Source organism: Hemiscyllium ocellatum, chromosome 14 (assembly GCF_020745735.1).
Source record: "Hemiscyllium ocellatum isolate sHemOce1 chromosome 14, sHemOce1.pat.X.cur, whole genome shotgun sequence".
NCBI lineage: Eukaryota > Metazoa > Chordata > Chondrichthyes > Orectolobiformes > Hemiscylliidae > Hemiscyllium > Hemiscyllium ocellatum.
In genome coordinates this window covers 15,512,247-15,533,930 of record NC_083414.1, presented here as the reverse complement: position 1 = coordinate 15,533,930, position 21,684 = coordinate 15,512,247, and positions in this window count along the sequence as shown.

Here is a 21,684-nt window from a genome sequence, read left to right as displayed (position 1 = left end):
GCCCACTGGTCGGAGGCGCAATGGGGTGGGTGAGAGCCCAATGGTACGTAGGGGCAGACCGAGAGTCAGAAGGGGGGGTAGCTGTCCTCAGTGCTGTCACCCTGGGCAGGTACCGGGGCGGGCTGCCCCAGAGGTGGTCGAAAGGTGCTGAGGGTGGTCAGTGAAGCCGGAAGGTGGGTAGCCCATCCTGACTGCTGTCACCCTGGGCGGGTACCAGGGTGGACTGTCCTAGAGGTTGTCAAAAGGTGTTGGGGCGGACCGAGAACCGGAAGGTGGGTAGGGGCGGGCTGCCTTAGAGTGGTCGGAAGGTAGGAGGGGTTGGGGGCTTGCTGGGTCTGTATTGTCTGCACTTTTGTATGTAACAGTATTGTTTCACGTACAAATGTCATTGTTGATGTCTTTTTATATTTTTGTGAAACTGGGATTTGAGGTTTGTCCTCAGTCCCTGTAAACTGTTTGAACGGTAGGGTTTGGGGCCTGGCTCTGCTGCTCCTCTCCCTTGTAAAATTGTTGTCTCCTGTATGCAGCTGTAAATGTAACGGTTTGTTGTAAACTGTTTTTGTAATTTGTTTAATAAAATTTTTTAAAAAAACAGATTGAGTTGCCTCTGTTTAGGGGATTGACTGTGCTGGCTGGTGTTAGTCAGTATATTACTGTTGGTTTCTGCCCCTCTCTTAGAGGGGGATAAACTTGATTCCCGAACTGGCTGAATTATTTAGCCAGTTTGTTAACTGACATTCTTTTTAGTGAGGACTGATTGTTAAACTCCTGATGCACATAATGTTTCAGGTGTAACTCAGTTCTCATTAGAGGGTTGTTGTTTCACTGGCTGGTTACAGCCTGTTACTCTTTTTTTTTCTCCATTGTCCTTTTCTCAGAAAGAGAATGTTAATTTTATGGTAGGGCTTAGCCCTTGGACTCTAGTTTTCTTTGTCTTTTGTGTGTGTCTTCACTTTTTTTATTGGTGTTTTGACTGAGCCCTGTGGAAGACAGACATTTTACCAGAGGAGCTGAGCCTGTGGGGAGGCCTAGCCCTGGGACTGGGCCTCTGAAGATTGAACACCTGTGTGTGCTGGGAGGTGAACACTTGCTGTATCCTGGAGTTTGGCAGCAGACCTTTCCTTCAGGAGTGGACCAAACCTGAATTAATTGCACCTGTACAATGTACTATGTTCTGGTGAGTGGGCCTGGTTTTCCAAGACTGGACCAGGACTCCATGGAGACTGAACACCTGTGGGGTGTGCATTTCCTGCCTTCAGGAGTGGAGTCTGTCCTTGGTTGCAGACTCTCCACTTAGCAATGGACGCTGCAGTTTGGAGTGGACTCTATTTCTGACAGTGCACATTGTATACTGGAGTGGACTCCTTCCTGGAAATGGATTCTATATTTTGAAGACTGTGTATAGATTTGGACTGTGTACCAGAAAGGATGTTTTTGGTAATTAACTGTATTATGGTGTTTCCTGGGTCATCATCTGCACTCGTGTCTCTGGGTCTGGCAGGCCTTATTATGAGCTGGGAGGCTCATGGGTCATCCTGAAAGATGTCATCCTGAGAGCTGGAGGGTGGTTAGGCCATCCTGTGAACCTGAAGGTTGGTAGGCTGTCCTGAAAGCTGGAGGGGGGTCTAGGTTACCCTGATGCCAGTTGCCCTGAGAGGCAGATGGTGGATAGGCCATTCTGAGTGTCTTCCCAAGAAGGGCAATCAGGGCAGGCTGTCCTAAAGGTGGTCAAGGTGTCAGCAGCAGAGTCAGAAGGCACGTGGGGTGGGCTGAGATCCAGAAGGCTTGTGGGCTACTCTGCACACTGTCATCCCAGAGAAGGGGATGGGCTGTCCTAGAGGTGGCCAGAAAGGGGTGCCAGGATAGCCTACTGGCCAGAGGCACATCTGGGTGAGTGAGAGCCCAATGGTACGCAGGGGCAGACTGAGAGCCAGAAGGCAGGTAGCCGTCCTCAGTGCTGTCACTTCAGGCAGGTATTGGGGTGGGCTACCCAAGAGGTGCTTGAAAGGTGTCAGGACAGAAGGGAAGGGAAATGGGGTGGACCAAGAGCCAGAAGGTACGTAGGGGCGGGCTGTCTTAGTGGCCAGAAGGTGGGAAGGACAGTGGGGAGGGGGAGCGCTTGCTGGGTCTCTGGGTCTGAATTATATGTATTGTTTCTTATGTAATTTGATTGTCTCATGTACGAATGTCTTTGTTGCTGTCTTGCAATGTTTTGAAACAGGGATTTGAAGGTTTGTCCTAATTTCCCTGTAAACTGGTTGATCGGTAGGGGGTTTGAGGGCCTGGCTTTGTAAAATTGCTGTTAACTGTTTTTTATAGAAACTTTTGGCTTTTTAAAACCAAAAAGTCAGTGTTGTTCACCATAGGGGCCAGCTCTGAGCTAGCTCGGTCAGTGTTATGCACAATGCACATGTGAACAAAGGGTGACTTGGTAACAGGATTCCAAGGGTGGGATGCTCTCCAGAGGGTTGGTGTCATGTTGATGGGCTGACTGCTCTATGTCCATACTGCAAACATTCTGTTTTCAGTCCTATCAGCAACCAACAGCAAGCTGGGGGGTGGTGAGAGGAGAGACACTGACAGACTGTTGGAGCTGCCAGCCAATCTGCTTGGCTGACAGTTCTGATGTTAATGGTGGGTTCTCCTCCACTAAAGGGGCTAACGTTTCCCTCTACTCTACTTCAGCACCCAATGGCTGTTGGTCAAGCACCTTTGGCTGCCCAGTGGCATTTGGCAAGAGAGGGGACCAGTATCTTTCCACCCACCTCCACCAAATTCCACCCTCTAACTGAACATAATAAAGGCTGATAGTGCAGCACTCCGTCTGTATTACATTGAACTATCAGAGGTGCCATCCTTTCCCTTTAGAGTCATAGATGTACAGCATGGAAACTGACTCTTTGGTCCAACCCAATCTAATCCCCCTTGCCAGTGCCTGGCCCATATCCCTCAAACCTTTCTTATTCATATACCCATGCAGATGCTTTTTAAATGTTGCAATTGTATCAGCCTCCACCACATCCACTGGCTGCTCATTCCATACACGTACCACCCTCTGTTTTTACCAAGATATAAAAGAGACCTAAGGGGCAACTTTTACGCAGACTGCAGATGCTGGAAACCAGAGTCTAGATTAGAGTGGTGCTAGAAAAGCACAGCAGTTCAGGTAGAATCTGAGGAGCAGGAAAATCAGCGTTTCAGGCAAAAGCGTTTCATATCTTGCCCTTCTCACCCTAAACTTATGCCCTTCAGGTCTGGACTCCCCTAGCCCTGGGAAGCGACTTTGTCTATTTATCCTATCTATACCCCTCATAAACCTTTAAGGCCACCCCTCGATGCTCCATGGAAAACAACCACAGCCTGTTTAGTCTCTCCCTATAGCTCAAGTCCTCCAATGCTGGCAACATCCACGTAAATCTTTTCTGAACCCTTTCAAGTTTCACAACCTTCTTCCAATAGGAAGGAAACCAGAATTGCACACAATATTCCAAAAGTGGCCTAAATGTCCTGTACAGCTGCAACATGACCTTCCAACTCCTGTACTCTGACCGATAAAGGAAACCATACCAAACGCCACCTTCACCATCCTATCTACCTACGACTCCACTTTCAAGGAACTATGAACCTATACATCAAGATCTCTTTTGTTCAGCACCCTTGAGAACCTTACCATTAAGTGTCTAGGCCTGCTACGATTTGCTTTCCCAAAATTCAGCACCTCACATTTATCTAAAACAAAATTTTCAGAGGAGTTTAATTTAAAGAAAACAGTGACTCCACTCTTGCCCAACTCTCCATGATTACTGTACGATAGCAGGGCCATTCTTTAATTGAAGTTATGTTTATGAATTGACCTTTATTTCTCCATTTTAACATCTCAGTGCCTATTGACCACATCAATTATGGAGGTAGACTGGCCATCTGAGAACAAACCAAGATCCCATCTACCCTTTTTACATGCAGCAAAGATCCCATGACACTCTTTCAAAGCATAGCAGGGACATTATCTCGAGTCCTGGCCCACAATCACGTACCGTTGACATTACATGAAACGGATAATCTGGTCATTATCACAGTATTTTTGCAGGGTTTCTTGTGTGAATCCTCGTCTTTGTATTTCCGACAGTACAATGGTGGTGGCCTTTCAAAAAAAGTCCTGCATCCCCTTAAAGTTGTTTGAGGCGAACGGTGATCATGATTGTGATTTGTGTTGCATAAAAAAAATTCCCTTTTCCGTTCTGTGTTTTGAGTTGCACGCGAGTGAGAAAAAAACTATTGCAAGGGAGAAGGAAGTCATCGAGTCAGACAGCACGGGAAAAGATCCTTCGGTCCAACTCATCCACGCCAACCAGCTATCCTAATCTAATCTAGTCCCAGTTGACAACACTTAGCCCATCTGTCTCTAATCCCTTTCTATTCAAATACCCATTCAGATATCTTTTTTAAATGTTGTAATTGTACCAGCCTCCACCATTTCCTCTGGTAGCTGTCACAGAGTCACACAGCATGGAAACAGACCCTTCGGCCTAACTAGTCCAGGCCGACCATAATCCGAAACTAAACTGCTCCCACCTGCCTGTGCTTGGCCCAATACCCTCAACGTTTCTTATTCATGTATTTATCCACAGTGGCTTTTAAAGGTAACTGTGCTCTCACCCACCACATCCTCTGGGTGTTCATTTCACACACAAACCATGAAGCATAAAAAAAATTGCATTCATGTCTTTCTCCTCCTACCATGAAATTCTGCCTCCTAGTCTTTAAATCTCCCACCCTAGGGAAAAGGCACCTGCCATTCCCCTTATCTATACCCCTCATGATTCTATAAACCTCTAAGGTCACCCCTCCACCTCCTATGCTCCAGTGAAAAAGATCCCAGTTGAAAGTGTGGTGCTGGAAAAACGCAGCAGGTCAGGCAGCATCCGAGGAGCAGGAAAATCGATATTTTGGGCATAAGCCCTTCTTCAGGAATGGGCTTATGCTCGAAATGTCGACTCTCCTGCTCCTTGGATGCTGCCTAACCTGCTGTGTTTTTCCAGCACCACAGTCTCAACTCTGATCTCCAGCATCTGCAGTCCTCACTTTCTCTCTGAAAAAGGTCTCAGCCTATCCAGCCTCAATTTTCTATTGAAGAGTTAATAGACAAGAGTTACATTGGATCTGAAGCAACATTGTACACGTGTATTTCTTTGGCATTAGATTACAAGAAAAGATGACATACAATATAGTAGAACTTTTGTATGCAATTTATATGATCTGAGGAATGGTATTTTTGCAGGATTTTCTTTCAAGCATTGAGCTGGAACATAATGTGAAATATGCAAACATTTTATACAATACAACAGACACTGTGGACATAGTATTGATATGACAGGGCTGCAGGGGTGAAAACCCACAAGTATACCGTTAAATATAGTAACACATCTTGGAAACATTATTGCTTGTGCCTCAGTGAGAATGGAACTGTAATTGTCTGCATGTGAGACTGGGATAATATGCAAAGACAGCATCTATCTGATCTCAGTGCATATGTTTCCAATCAGTGCACTTAAGGCTAAGTATTATCAGAGGGCCAGTCTTGGCCTCAAAGGCTAACTTATATGGCAAAGCTTCAATGTGGTACTTATTGTATTTGTTTCAATGTTGAGCATCTATAGATATTAAGAAAACTATGATTGTTGCATTGTGGTGTTCACCACGTCAGACTTAGTTTGTGAAATCTGGCTCATCTAAAATCTCCATTTGTCCAGCTAGATCAAGATCATGCTCCAACTATGCAAAGTTTTCGCACTCATTTATAGCTTTTTAATGAGAAACTAGCAAAGTTTCACTCAGCTGGTCACATCACAGCTGGGATTGAAGAGATTGTTGAGAATGTCCAGGTCAATTTATATTTTCAACTCCTCGGAACCGACTCGGTTATCACACTGAGCGTTCTGCTGCTCCAAGCGAGCAGCATAATTGTTTATTTCTGTCCATCCAAGGAGCAGGCAAGGGTAACTTCAGGGACATAATCCTGTTTAATGAAAGGAAACAGGAATCAGCCAACTGATGGCCTTCTTTGGAATGCTCAGCATCACACCCTGACTCCCTTCAGATGTCTATGAGCTGTACCTGAGGCATCACTGAGTCAACAAAGCAACTTGAAGAGCATTCTTTAGCTATTTTTTACATAGGCTCAGAGCTATACACAGAGTAACTTTACTCATTCACTTTACAGTTTAACTTCTTTATTGGAAATTGTTCTATTTTCCAACTAAAGTGCAGTCAACTCCTTTGGGGTATAAAGGGGTAAAACTTTGTTGCACCACAGCTGTTATTTAACCAGTGGCTGTAGTTAATGATATCAGTTCAAACTTGGTTTAGGGTGTAGGTTTGCTCGCTGAGCTGTAGGTTTGATATCCAGACATTTCATTCCCTGGCTAGGTAACATCATCAGTGGCGACTTGCTAAGCAGGAGACAACAGCTTCGCTTCACTTGGAGGTCGCCACTGATGATGTTACCTAGCCAAGTAATAAAATGCCTGGATATCAAACCTCCAGCTCAGCGAGCAAACCTACACCCTAAACCTCAACCTGAGCTACAAGCCTTCACAAACCTTGCGTCAAACTTGGTGCTCAAGCTTCAGAGGTGATGGAAACCCAGGCAAACGTCATTGTGCATTAAACAAATAGACCCATTGGAACTCAAGTTGAATGAGTTGATATTTTGGATTGGCAACCCACACATCGTTGCAAAGGAGTGAAGTTTGACAAATGTACTTCATATCTGAGCAGGACCTGTACAATCTGAATGAACCTCTCTGAATAAGCAATGATTCTCATCATAGCTTCCTCCCATGCCTGATTTCTGTTTGCTTCTTATGATCTGAAAATTAGGGCTGAGAGTTGGTTTAGCTCAGTTGGCGGAACAGTTGGTTTATAATGTGGTGCGATGCCAACAGTATGGGTACAGTCCTGACATTGGGTGAGGTTACCATGGGGGGGACTCCTTCTCAACCTCTCTGCTTGTCTAAGGTATGGTGTCTTTCAGATTAAGCCACCACCAGTTGTTTCTCTCTCATGAGAGAGCAGGCTTATGGTCTGGAAAGACTAAAGTAACTTGCCTTGATTATTGATATCTGTTGTGGTCATGTCCAGTGGAATCATCTGAGATGCTTCACTGCCACCAATGTTTCTCACTTTCTTCCTACATAGATACCATGTAGGAAAGGATGTCTATGGAAAGCCTTTTGCAGAAAAGGTCAGAACAGAATATGCTTATTACATAACACCGAACAACACGGTGGCACAGTGGTTAGCACTGCTGCCTCACAGCGCCAGGGACCTGGGTTCGATTCCCGCCTCAGGCGACTGACTGTGTGGAGTTTGCACGTTCTCCCTGTGTCTGCGTGGGTTTCCTCCGGGTGCTCCGGTTTCCTCCCACAGTCCAAAGATGTGCGGGTCAGGTGAATTGGCCATGCTAAATTGCCCGTAGTGTTAGGTAAGGGGTATATGTAGGGGTATGGGTGGGTTGCGCTTCGGCGGGTCGGTGTGGACTTGTTGGGCCGAAGGGCCTGTTTCCACACTGTAAGTAATCTAATCTAATCTTGAAAAAAACTCGTTATATGACATTTGAGTTACATGATAGCCTTTTGCGAGGACACAGTCGAGAGTGTGGTGGTGGAAAAGCACAGCAGATCAGGCAGCATTCCTGAGGAAGGACTTATGCTCGAAACATCGATTCTCCTGCTCCTCGGATGCTCCCTGAGCTGGTGTGTTTTTCCAGCACCACACTCTCGACTCTGATCTCCAGCATCTGCAGTCCTCACTTTCTCCTCTTATGAGAACACAGGCTGGACTTAAGAGAGTGTATTTATTCCGGTTTAAATACATTGTACTTAGGACCAGAACAACAACTTAGTGACTGGTACTTAGAAACAAATCAACTCCTCCTAGGCACAGTCCTTGATATTCTAATGGATGGAGTTTGGTTTTTTGAAACTAGTTAACTCTTTCAGGTACTAACCGTCTTTGATCACAATTACCAAAAGGGTACTACCACAGATAGAATGCACTTTGTTTCTTTCCCAAGTTATTGATTGGATAACTGTTGAATTTAATCTTCACTGCATATTATCAGACAGATCTGCAGCCCCTATTTCATGACATGACAAAGTCAACCTTTAAGAGAATGTGTTGACAGCACTGCGAAGCACCTGTTCAAGGCCAGTTGTCAATAAACTCGGATATGTATAAAGAAATGCTATCTTAAGAGTTCAACAGATCAACAACATGTAAGAGAGACAATTGCTGCAGTTCACTGCAATCAATCCATTGCTAGGGTATAACTTTAGGGGCTTAGTAAAACTGTACATCAAATATCGAGGCTGAATTGCAAGCTTGTGAGAGTTTGAGTTTATTACAGCCGAGACGAGAGAGCAGGAACAGCATAGGCATGCCGTAACTCAGTCTGCAATGTGTGAGACTCTGTTATGTATTATTCCTTGGAAAATCTCCTTTAGGTGCTGCATGAATTCTGAAATAACAGACTCTCTGTGGGACTGAGAGGCCAAAGCAAACGGATTAAAACCTACAAACGTGGGTGAAAAATAACAAAGAAAAATACCTAAGGTCCTATTCAAGCTGTCACACACACCTGTGATATCTTGTGCATAAACAATTCATTTCCTCATTGCCACATCCTGCAAACCCCTGGAAGGGGTTAAAATAAGATAAAAATTCTGGTACACTCAGGGAAAATACCAAACTTTCAATTCTCTGGCAATTGAGGACCACTGTAGCCCTAAATAACAGCATTAGTTGCTGCTCTGACTTGGTTCTGATGAATGATGATTGATCTGGAACACTGAGTGTGACTTTGCCCTCTGTAGAAATGGTGAGAGGTGGCAAGGAGGAAAATATAGGGTTGCGTTCTCCCTGGAGAGAAACTCCCCTCCTTTTCACCACCTCTGCCATTAAACAGGGAGGCAATAGCCTAGTGATATAATCGCTGGACTCGTGTAAAATACTGGGGACCCAGGTTTGAATCTTGCCATGGTGGATAGTGGAATTAAGAGTGTAATGATGATTTGATTGTTACAAAAACCTAGCTGGTTCACTAATATTCCTTGAGGAAGGAAACCGTTATCCTTACCTGGTCTGGCCTACAGTGTGACTCCAGCCCCACAGTGATATGGCCGACTTTTAACTGCCCTCTGGGCAAATAGGGCCGGGCAAAAAATGCTGGCCAGTGATGCCCTCATCTCGCGAGTGAATATAAAACAAATGCTGGGCGAGAAGGTTTGGGGAGTCATTCTCAATTTGCCAGCAATTAAGGCCCCTAAAGTGATCATTAATGGTAACTTAAAAGTCTCAACTCAGCACCTCCCTGAGCAGCAGGTTCCCCAGTAGGCAAGAAAGCTAACTTCCCAATTGGAAAGCAGTGGAATGAGAATGAGTGTAATGAGTTAGATCTGGGGCAAAAGGAGAGGTGGATGTGGGGCAAGACGCTGGCTGCTGAAAACCAGCCCCGTCTCCACTCTCCCAACACTCCCCACCCTGCAAAAAGAAAAGAAAAAGACTTACCTTCTTTTGCCACTGGATTCCCCACGAGGGTTGCCTTTCAGACTGGAGGTCTGTGACCAGCTGTGTGCCACAAGGATTGGTGCTGGGTCCAATGCTTTTCGCCACTTATCTAAATGATTTCAATATGAACGTAAGAGGTCCAGTTAGTAAGTTTTCAGATGACATCAATGTTGGATGTGTAGTGGACAGCGAAGAAGGATTTCTCAGAATACAAGATCTTGATCAGATGGGCCAAAGACTGGCAGATGGAGTTTAATGCAGATAAATGTGAGGTGCTACATTTAGGAAAGGCAAATCAGAGCAGGACTTATACTCTTTAATGGTAAGGTCCTGGGAAGTGGTGCTGAACAAAGAGATCTTTGGGTGCAGATTCATAGCTCCTTGAAAGTAGAGTTGTAGCTAGATAGGATAGTGAAGAAGACATTTGGTATGCTTGCCTTTATTGGTTATTGCATTGAGTATAGCAGTTGGGGGGTCATATTGCAGTTATGTAGGACATTGGTTAGGCCACTTTTGGAATATTGTGTGCAATATCGGAAGGATGTGGTAAAACCTGAAAGGATTCAGAAAGGATTTATAAGCATGTTGCCAGCGTTAGTGGATTTGAGATATAGGGAGAGGCTGAACAGTCTGTGGTTGTTTTCCCTGGAGCATCGGAGGCTGAGGTGACTTTATAGAGGTGCATAAAATGATGAGGGGAATAGATAGGATAAATAGACAAAATCTTTTCCCTGGGGTGGGAGAGTCCAGAACTAGAGGACGTTGGTTTAGGGTGAGAGGGATAAGATATAAAAGGGACCTAAGGGGCAACTTTTTCACACAGGGAGTGGCTTGTGTATGGAACGAGTTGCCAGAGGAAGTGGTGGAGGCCGGCACAATTGCAACGTTTAAAAGGTATCTGGATTGGTATATGAATAGGAAGGGTTTGGAAATGGGACTCAATTAGGTTGGGATATCTGGTTGGCATGGACAAGTTGGGCTGAAGGGTCTGTTTCCATACTGTCCAGCTCTGTGACTCTGCAATTAGACCTCAACTATGAATTTAAGAAACCAGGTGCTAGCAAGCCTGGGATTGGCCGGCAAATTCTGGCTGTCCAGGTCGTCAGTGCCAAAGAAGGTGATAGGGCAAGAAGTTGCTCTGAAAGGTTAGATCTCATGTATTCCAGGAAGAGCTGACAAATTGGATACATAAATGACTTGATGGTAAGAAGCAGAGGGTAATAGTGGAAGGATGCTTGTCGGACTGGAGGCCTGTGACTAGTCGAGTGCCTCAGGGGTGGGCCCATTACTGTCTGCTATCTATATCAATGATTTCGATGAGAATGTACAAGGCATGATTAGTAAGTTGCAGATGATATTAAAATAGGCAGTATTGTGGACAGTGAGGAAGGTGATCCGAAATTGCAGCAGGGCTTTGATCAGCTGGGGAAACAAGGTGAGAAATGGCAAAATGGAGTTTAATATTGATTAGTGGAAGATCTTACATTTTTAGAGAGTCAAATCAAGATAAGAGTTTCATGGTGAATGGTAATGCCTTAAGTAGTGTAGTGGAACAGAGAGACCTTGGAGTTCAGGTGCATGGTTCTCTGAAAGTGGAGTCACAGGTAGACAGGGCAGTGAACAAGGCTTTTGGCACACTGGCCTTCATAGGCAGGGCACTGAGTATAGAAGGTGGGAAGCCATGGTGCCGTTGCATGCAATGTTGGTGAGGCCACACTTGAAGTATTGTGTTCAGTTTTGGTCACGTTGCTGTAGGAAGGATGTTATTAAACTGGAAAAAGTGCAGAAGAAATTTACAAGGGTGTTGCCAGGACTCAAGTGTCTGTGCTATAGAGAGACGTTGGACAATCTAAGACTTTTTTTATTTAGAGCATAGGAGATTGAGGGGGGATTTTAAAGAAGTGTATAAGATCATGAGAGGTATGGATAGGGTGAATGCAGTCAGCCTTTTTCCCAGGGTTGGGAAACCGAGGACTAAATGATATCATTTTAAGGTAAAAAGGGAAAGAATATAAGGGAACCTGAGGGGCAACATTTTCACACAGAGGGTACACACATGGAATGAGCTGCCAGTGGAAGTGGTTGAGGTGGGTACATTAACAACATTTAAAAGGCATTTGGACAAATGCGTGGAGAGGAAAGGTTTAGATGGATATGGACCAAGTGCAGGGAAATTGGGTTAGCGTGGATGGACATTTTGGTTGGCATGACCAGTTTGAGCCAAAGGGCCTGTCTCTGTGCTGTAGGACTCTATGACTCTAAAAGCTCAGCAGGTCTGGCAGCATCTGTGGAGAGAAATCCGTTCACATTTCGGGTCCAGTGAGCCTTAACTCTGATTCCTCTCCACAGATGCTACCAGACCTGTTGAGGCTTTCCAGCAACTGCTATTTTTAGCTCTCAATGAGTTGATTGGCTGGCGGTCTGTTGAGTTCTCTCACTGGCAGGGAGAGCACGTTAGTTGCGACCGAACATATTCGCCTCCTCCCACCCTCAACCCACACTTCACATAAAAAAAAGGGAAATGGCACCCATTAATTCTGTTTCTCACCACAGATGCTGTCTGACTTTGGCAGGTATTTTCTGTCCTTATTCCAGATTACCTGCAGCCTGGGTCTCTTGGGTTTTTTAAAAATTTAATTCATGGAGTGTGGATATCACTGGCATTTATTGCCTGCCCCTAGCTGCCCTCGAAGTGGTGGTGAGCTGCTTTCTTGAACCGCTGCAGTCCACCTGCTGTGGGTTGACCCACAATGCCCTTAGGGAGGGAGTTCCAGGATTTTGACCCAGCGACAGTGAAGGAACGACAGTATATTTCCAAATCAGCATGGTGAGTATCTAGGAGGGGAACTTACTGGGGATGGTATTCTCATGTTAATGCTGCCTTTGTCCTTCTGGATGGTAGTGGTCATGAGTTTGGGTGCTCACTGTTCCAACTGGATTAGAAAACAGGCATCAGGCTGCATTGTGTGTTTAGGATAATAACTGCCTTCTACTCATTCAAACACTTGCTGCTCATTGAGAGTCCCTGTACCAGTGTCATTTCTTCCCACTTCCCTCTGTACAATTTCATATCAAATTGTTAGGAAGCAAAATGCTTTTAATTTGAAATATGTCCAAATATTACACCAAAAGAAATAAAAACAAATGCCTTGACTATTCAACCTTTAGAAATGTCTCTCTATAATGAGACCAGATGCCCATTGGAGGCGCAATCCAGATCTTTTCATGGTTTATTCATTGAAGAAAACATTGCAGTTCTTGCATAGCTATCAGTGCTTCCTGTGTTAAACCTGATGTTAATTCATAGGCTAATTGCTTCTTAAAAACGCCTCAAAAGAACATTTGAACTCAAGTTGCTGCAGGTGATGCAGCTGTCAATGGTGGCTTTGGTCCAAAGGTCAAGAGATAACGGGATCCACATGGGCATGAGGAGGGGACAAGTGAGCTGAGAGAGAGATTTTGTTCTGAGGAATGAATTTTATACAGAGATCCACAGCCATCATGCCTTAATGTATCTGAAACCAGTCAGCTCTTGTTCTTTAGCCCTGAAGCCACAATGGAAACTAGCCCATGCATGGACATAAAGGTACTTTAAATACATTTTTGCATGAGATGTTTCTAAATAGTAACAGTTGCTGGAACCACAGGTGAAGGGGACTACAAAAATGGGAGTTTCTAAATGTCAGGTCAGTTTAGTTAAGTCCATATTATAAATCATGTTGGTTATTAAGTAAGAACCAATCTGAACACTGTAATGTTCCAGCTGCTGACACTTTTTCCCTTCATTTCCCCTTCATTTTAGCTCAGTCTTTAAACTTCACCCACTACTCAGTAAATGAGTAAATACAAGCAATCCATCAGGTCAGAGATCTCAGTCACCACTACTTTCTGCCTGGGGATTTGACATTGCAAGTGATGCTAAAGCACGTGTCAGTTCACCTGTGTTACTCCCACTGAAAAATTTGATTCCCACGCGTAAGTTTCAAATTGCAATCAGGAAGTCACTTTATGCCTGTGAAAAAAATAATAGACCTAATGTAAATGTTTGTGCATTCAAATTACAAAGAAACTACAAACAAGACTGTCTCAATCGGAAATCCCATCTTTTTGCCAATATTTCTTGAGAAAAGAGAGCAAATTTCTCCTTTTTTTTAAAAAAAGCAGTTACTTCGGGGTTTTTTTTATTCCTTTATGAACATATCCAGGTGAGGAACTAAATTTCTTCAAATCTCTGCTACAGTTTTCTGATCAATAGCCATTACTACTACATGATGGAACAATGACAGAGACTGTTAACAAATGGCTGCACTTATAGCCTGTCCAATTGCTACATCTATCTCCCATGCAACAGCGAAATGCTACACCAAACTATTCCTAACTTTGGTGTTGTACTTAGCCCCCAGCATGATCTTCCTGCGCTCACTTACTAAGACTTCGGCTCCACTATTGTAATTTCACCCAATACTGCCCCTGCCTCAATTAATCTGCTATTTGGCTACTCGCTCACCTCTAAGTAGGACTATCGAGGGGGGATCCAAGATGGCGGTGACCCAGCAAGTCTGAGTCTATAGTGCTCTTCCCAAGACTTGGGCAAAGTGGGTCACCCACCCCCACCACACTCACCAAATCATTCATAATAGCTGTTAACTTTAAATAGCTGCTTAGTATTACATTTAAATAATCTAACATTTAGTGAAAAATGACCAAAGGGAAAGGAGCACGCAGCTCTCACCAAGCAGGACCCCCTCCCCCACCTTCTCCCTCTTCAGCTGCAGCAGAGGCATCCACAGCCGCCCCGGGGGACTTACCGACGGTAACAAGCCTTGTGGAGATGATCACCAAGCTGAACGCGAAGATCGATGCCTTTATCGAGGAGTCCCGACATCGCTGGGAATCACTCTCGGCCGCGCTGCAGAAGCACGGCCTAGACACCCAGGAACTCGAGCGCCAAGTCGGAGGGGCGGAGTTAAAGGCCGCGACCTCCGAAACTGCAGCTCAATCGGCCGCCGATCAGGTCCGGGCTCTCGAGCAGCAAGTCCGGACCTTAGAAAATCATATTGACGACCTCGATAATCGAGGTCGTCGAAAAAATATCCGTTTGCTGGGCCTTCCCGAACGGGAAAAGGAAGGCCAGCGTACAGCATTCCTGGAGCAGTGGCTGCCACAGCTTTTAAATCTGCATGCTGGATCAGGCCAGGTAAGGGTGGAATAGGCCTACCGGGTCGCAATGCGTGGGCCCGGCTCAAACCAGCGCCCACGCCCGGTCCTGTTCCAGCTGTAGAGCTATAGGGAGAGGCAGATGTTCCTGGAAGCCTCAAGAAATCTTGGAAAAGATCCCCAAGCCATGATCTATAAAGGATCCAAGATCATGCTATTCCAGGACTTTTGCCCAGCTCTGGTCCAAAAGAGGAAGGCATTCGATGAGGTGAAGAAGCGTTTAAGGGACTTAAATACTCAGTACTCCTTACGTTATCCAGCGACGCTACGCTTTAACCACGAAGAATCCATATATAACTTCGGATCACCAGAGAAGGCTAAGGAATTCTTGGACTCTCTTAAATAAACTGTAAGAGATAGTGGATGTTGGTTTGCCTTTCCCTCTACTTTGGTTTACATCCCCCCACCTTTTTTGTTTCTCTTTTTTCTTACCTTATCGTTTAATATTATCATCGGGGGGCGGGGAGAGGGATTTGATTTTCTCCCCCCCCCCGGGGTGGGTTTGTTTTCATTTATTACTTTATGTATATATGTGGGTATGTATGTATGTATATATATGTTGGGGCGTTTGGTTAATGTTGGTGGGGGGAGGTGGTTACCTTATTCTATTTCACTTCTGTCTTTAGGAGCGGGGTTGTTTTTCCCCTGTTATTTTGTATTATTATATTCAATTATTACTTTGTTAAGATTGTAATTTTATAGTTATATATTTATATATGGTATTAACATTCCCAAATATATTCAGGTGTTGGTGTGGGCGGGGGTAGGGTGCTCACTGTTAACTCTAGCTTTGTATTATATTTGAATTCTCCCCATTTTATTGAGGAACACCTGGGTCAAGGGTGGGACATTGGTTGGGAGAGGATAAGATGGACTTTTGGAGAGGAAGTGACGCTCCCTGGGAACAAGGGGGAAAATCTCCAATTAGGCACGTTTTATATTTTTTTTATTTAGAAATAGTTTTTTATTATATTGTTTTGAGTGTATTAGAGAGCCTTTATTTTTGTAAATTTTATATGTTCCATGCTCGGGATGTTCCAGATAGGGTTTCCCCTCCCGAGGGGTCTCTGATCTGCCCAGATGATTATGGTTGATCAGTCGGTTAAGTGGTGCACCTGGAATGTCAGGGGGAGTAATTCGCCAGTTAAAAGGAAGAAAATATTATCAAATCTTAAGAAAGAAAGAGTTGATATAGCTCTCCTACAGGAGACACACCTGTCGGATAAAGAACACTTAAAATTATGGCAGGGTGGATTTGATCAGGCCTTTTTTTCTTCTTTTAGTTCAAAAGGCAGGGGAGTTGTTATTCTTGTTCGGAAGAATTTCCCTTTCAAAAATCTAAATCAGATAAAAGACGAATCTGGACGATATATTTTGATTAAAGCCCTTGTAAATGGAGAGGAATATGGGATTCTAAATTTGTACTGCCCCCCGGCACACCCCTTTAAATTTATAACGGAAGCTTTTTCAAAATTGATGGTCTTTGGTGCCCGTCATACAATTATAGGGGGAGACTTTAATTGTATTATGGATCCGGAAATAGATAGGATCCCCAAGAGTGCTGCTGGAGTATCTCCCAGATCTAGACAACTGGCAGATCTGAATAAAGAATTAGGATTGGTAGATGTATGGAGATGTCTCCATCCACAGGGTAGAGATTTTTCTTTCTACTCTAATCCACATAAATGTCATACAAGAATTGATATGTTTTTTGCCCCATCGATTTTTTTTTAAATTCCATATCATCCTGTAAAATAGGTACTATAGCAATTTCTGACCACGCCGCTGTATATATGGAAACTAAGGCAAGGAACAATGGGACATCCGCTCGGCATTGGCTCGGTATGGACCCCTTCCTGATAAAAGATAGTAAATTTGTAAAGTACTTCCCCCAAGGATTTAAAACTTTTTTAGAAATTAATTCAGGTACGGTCAGCAACCCATCAATGATGTGGGAGACCAACAAAGCTTATGCACGAGGTTTGATCATTTCCTACTCAGCGACCCAAAGAAAACTGAAGGGAGAGCAACAGCGTCTGCTCGAAGCTCGCTTAAAAGCAGCTGAAACAGCATACGCTGATAGACCTTCTATTATAAAATTGCAGAGGATTACGGCTCTTAGGACAGCTCTAAACACTACGCTTACTCAAACGGCTAAGAGGGAAATATTATTTGCAAAACAAAGGTTATATGAATATGGCGACAAACCGGGTAGATACTTAGCATTTCTTGCAAAGAAAAAGAAGGCCCCTCAGACTATTACGTCTATCAAGGAAAGTACAGGTACTCTGACTCATGATCATAAAAAGATTAACGCGATCTTTAGAGAATTTTATTGAGTTATATAAATCGCAGGATTGTGAAGATAGGACTAGGAGGATGCAGTCATTTTTTAAAAATTTGACCTTTCCAGGCTTGACTCCAGAACAGGTATCGGTCCTAAATGCTCCTCTAACAGTCCAAGAAATACTTCATGCAATTAGGCAACTCCAGAGCGGAAAGGCACCGGGCCCAGATGGTTTTCAAGCTGAATTCTATCAAGAATTTACAGAAATATTAGCTGATCCACTTATGGACATGTATAACTATGCATATAATCAGGGCTGTCTCCTGCCTTTGCTGAAAGAGGCAAATATCTCTCTTATCCTTAAAAAAGGAAAAGATCCAGAAGACTGTACATCTTATAGACCAATATCCTTGCTAAATGTAGATTTTAAAATCCTCTCTAAAATGTTAGCACTGAGACTAGAAAGGATACTGACATATTATAAAGGAGGATCAGACGGGATTTATTAAGGGCCGTAGATCATCCAATAATATTAGAAGGGTCTTGAATATGATCCAAGCCTGTCATCAGGGAAAGATACCAGGAGTAGTAATTTCATTAGATGCGGAAAAGGCATTCGATAGGATTGAATGGTCATATTTGTTTTACACATTGGAAAGGTTTGGCATTGGACAGGTGTTTACCAAATGGGTCTCAACATTGTATAGTGATCCCAAAGCAGTTGTGGTTACCAATGGATTAGGTTCGGATAGCTTCAGTGTGGGTAGGGGCTGCCGTCAAGGATGTCCTCTCTCGCCATTATTATTTACGCTAATAATTGAACCACTAGCAGAAGCTATACGGACTGATCCTAATATAACGGCCCCGAGGACTGGTACAGGTAAACACAAAATTACCCTTTATGCAGATGATGTTCTTTTATTCCTCAATAATCCTCTGATGTCCGTACCTCGTCTAATTCAAGTTATTAATACATTTAGTGCATTCTCAGGCTATAAAATTAATTTTTCAAAATCGGAGGCTATGCCAATGGGTGGCCTGGTTATGACACCCCACTTAGTGAACGGATCCCTTTTTCCCTTTCGTTGGTCCCTGGAGGGTTTCTTATATTTAGGTATTTTTAGTACTCCAGTATTTGGTCAGTTGTAAAGGGCTAATTTTGTGCAATTACTGGAAAGGATAAGGCAGGACCTCCAGCGATGGGGAGACCTTCCAATTTCCTAGTTGGGCAGACTAGCACTAATTAAAATGAATGTTCTTCCCCGTCTCCTATATCCTATGAGAATGCTCCCGGTGATGCTGCCAAGGCTGGCACTACGTAAATTATATGGCTGGCTGGGTTCCTTTATTTGGAATCATAGACGGCCCCTTATTAAGCTGAAGAAGCTACAGCTTCCACAGGCAAGGGGAGGACTGGACTTCCCAGACCTTAGGAAATATCAGTTAAGCTCCCTACTAAGTTACATAGCTGACTGGGTCTTGTCCGACCCACAATCAATCTGGCTGGACATTGAGGCCTCTCAAGTAAAATACCCACTTATTAACCTCTTATTTTCAGACTAGAGGAAAATCATTACAGATCACTGTATAAACCCCATAATACTAAACACAATTAAGGCCTGGAATAAAATGCGGCAAAATGAGGGTAATTTACATAAAACATCCCCCTATGCACCGATAGTAGGGGCATGGGGATTCCAACCGGGGTTTACAGATGCCACTTTTAAACTCTGGAGATCCAGGGGTATCTCATGTTTAGGGGACCTATTTAAAGATGGGGTCCTGATGTCTTTTGAACAGCTGCGTCAGAAATTCGGATTACCCAATGGAGACCTCTTTCGATACTTCCAAATTCGAGATTATATACAGAAGAAGACTAGGTTAATAGATAGTCTTTATAAATCAGGTAGAGAATGTAATGTCCTACGACCAGTGGGGGTATCCTCCGTCAGTACTATTCATCATTTACTACATGATGATGAAGTATCGGGAGATATGGACAATCTGCTTAAAACATGGGATCAAGATTTGGGACTAGAAATCTCTATAGAAATGTGGAATGATATTTGGGAAAATGCTAGAAGAATTACTATTTGTAACAGAACCCAGGCTATCCAGCTGAAGATACTTCATAGGGCCCATTTAGCACCGGCTCGATTGGCAAAATTTAAGGCAGGAGCATCTCCAATGTGTCCCAAATGCAAAATAGAGGTGGGCACTCTTGTGCATTGCCTATGGACTTGTCATAAGATCCGTAGATATTGGATTAAAGTAGCAAGTACCCTGACAGAAATTTTAGGAACGGAAATTAGAGTGGACCCTGTATCTCTCCTTTTGGGCTTTTCGAACTTTTCCTCCCTGGATATGCACGGGAAGAGACTATTTTCTATTCTCTCTTTCTGTGCAAGGAAAAATATTTTGGTGAACTGGGTGGCTGAGGGCCCCCCTGGACTTTCAAATTGGCACAGATTAATTATGGAATGCATTCCCCTTGACTTCCTTACAAATATGGTGCACCGAAAGACTGAATTATTTTATAAAATATGGCAGCCCTTTTTGAATTACATAAATGCAGATATTTCGGCCATCCTAACAAGGGCTTTTATTTAATGAAGATCACAAACCTGGCTGCTCCGGGGCCCCTTGGGAGAGGAATCCCGCACGAATACGGGTTTTATTACATTTGATGTTATTACATTCCAAGCATGTAAGAGACTTAAGTATGCACTCTGGTTAGTTATAGGTTAGATTAGTAGAAAGTTGAGTTTTTTTTTATTTTGGTAATTTTTTTCCTTTGTTAAAATTTGACTATTGTATATTTGATTTAATTGTACATCAATGTTCATATTTGAGAGTTTTGTTTATTTTTGTACACTTGTAAAAATGTTAAATTTCTAATAAAAATATCTTTTAAAAAAGTAAGACTATCGAAATCCTCTCCTGACCAGCCAATCATTTTCCACACTACACGAATTTCAGCTCAGCCAAAGCTCTGTGGCTCATATCCGCATTCACACCAAATTCCACTCAGCCATCACCCCTCTGCTTACTGAACAACATTTGATTCTTGCCTCAGTTTTAAAATTCACATTCCGTTTACAGATGTCTCTAGGACCTCATCTTCCACCCCCAACCCCCCCCCCATTCTCTTCAACTGTCTCCATCCCAACAGCTGTTCAATGTATCTGTGTTTCTACAACTCTGGTCTCTCGTTCATCTCTAATGTTATTCACTCTATTACTAATAGCCTTCCTTCAACTGTCTAGGCCCTCCCCAGATCTCTTTGCTTCTCTTATTCTCCATCCTTCTTTATAATACTCCTTAAAACTTACTTCCTGGATCAAGTATTTATTGGGATGGTTAACAAATTTTACCCAATGATACTCATTGGATGTGCCTTGCTATATTCAAGGCTGTAGAAAAATGTAAACTGTTTCTGTCACCAAGCATTAATGGTTGACCCTCCTGTGTATGTTTGTTATCCTAGCTTTTCTTATATAATCAATATCTCTGATCTATGTGGAAATGACTCTAGTTACTATGTCTGTAACAGGTTTAATTCGCAGTACTTTAAAACTGACTATATAATGTCTGACTCTTTCTGGAGTATGTATACTTTACTCTGAGTCCACGCCCAGGCTTAATCCATCAAGAACAGTGAGCATCAATTATAAACAGGCTTTCAGAAACACAGAACAATTGGATTGCAAGGCAAATTTTTGAACAGCCAAGCACATTTCCATAATCTACACCAGACACTCTCTTGTAATTGAGTAGTCTTTTCTTTTATTCCTTCCGTGTCAAGATGATCTTGCAACTGATGGGACTGATGCAACTGAAGGATGGGATCAAATTACAAATAGTACAGAACAAGTTCTTATAGAGTAGTAGTTACACTGGACAAACACAGAAACACCGACTTTCCCTCAGATTGCTTGCTTCAGAAGTTCCTGTGTCTGGTGATCCTCCCAAAGGAAGTTACACATATCCTGCATTGCCGTTTCTCATAACCCTACTGCCCCAGTTTTGAAATCACCACAACCTGTTGAGAGGATATCATGCTCTCACATCCTTTTTTCCCGACAGGTTCAATGATTGTGTTGAAATGTTGACAGCTACAGGATTGCAATGTGCTATCTCTCCCAATTAGCAAGAGCATATTGTTCCACTTGGGTGAGCAGTTTAGTAATTAGTAAAAGTGATATGAGGAAAACCACTTTTAGACAATGAATTGTCAAGGACTGGCATGTACTGTTCAATCAAGGTATTAAAAAGGGAGTTTGATGCTTATTTGAAAAGGAATAATGTGCAGTCTTATGTGGAGAAGGCAGGGAATAGCAATAAGTGTAAAGCTCATTTGGAGGGTTGATGATGGCACAATGGGCCAAATGGCCTCCTCCTACACAATAATAATCATTCTGTAACTGCAATGGGAAAAAAAATCTGAAGCATTGTTTTCTTGTCAAAAATGAACATGTGGTCAGGATTCCCTGATCAGTAATATTCTGTCAGTACATTCCATTTTAATAAAGAGCTGGGTTAATATCTGTTGAATTAAGTGTATGGAAGTTGTGGATTAAAATGCATTCTGTAGAAGGTGCGTATTACTGCCA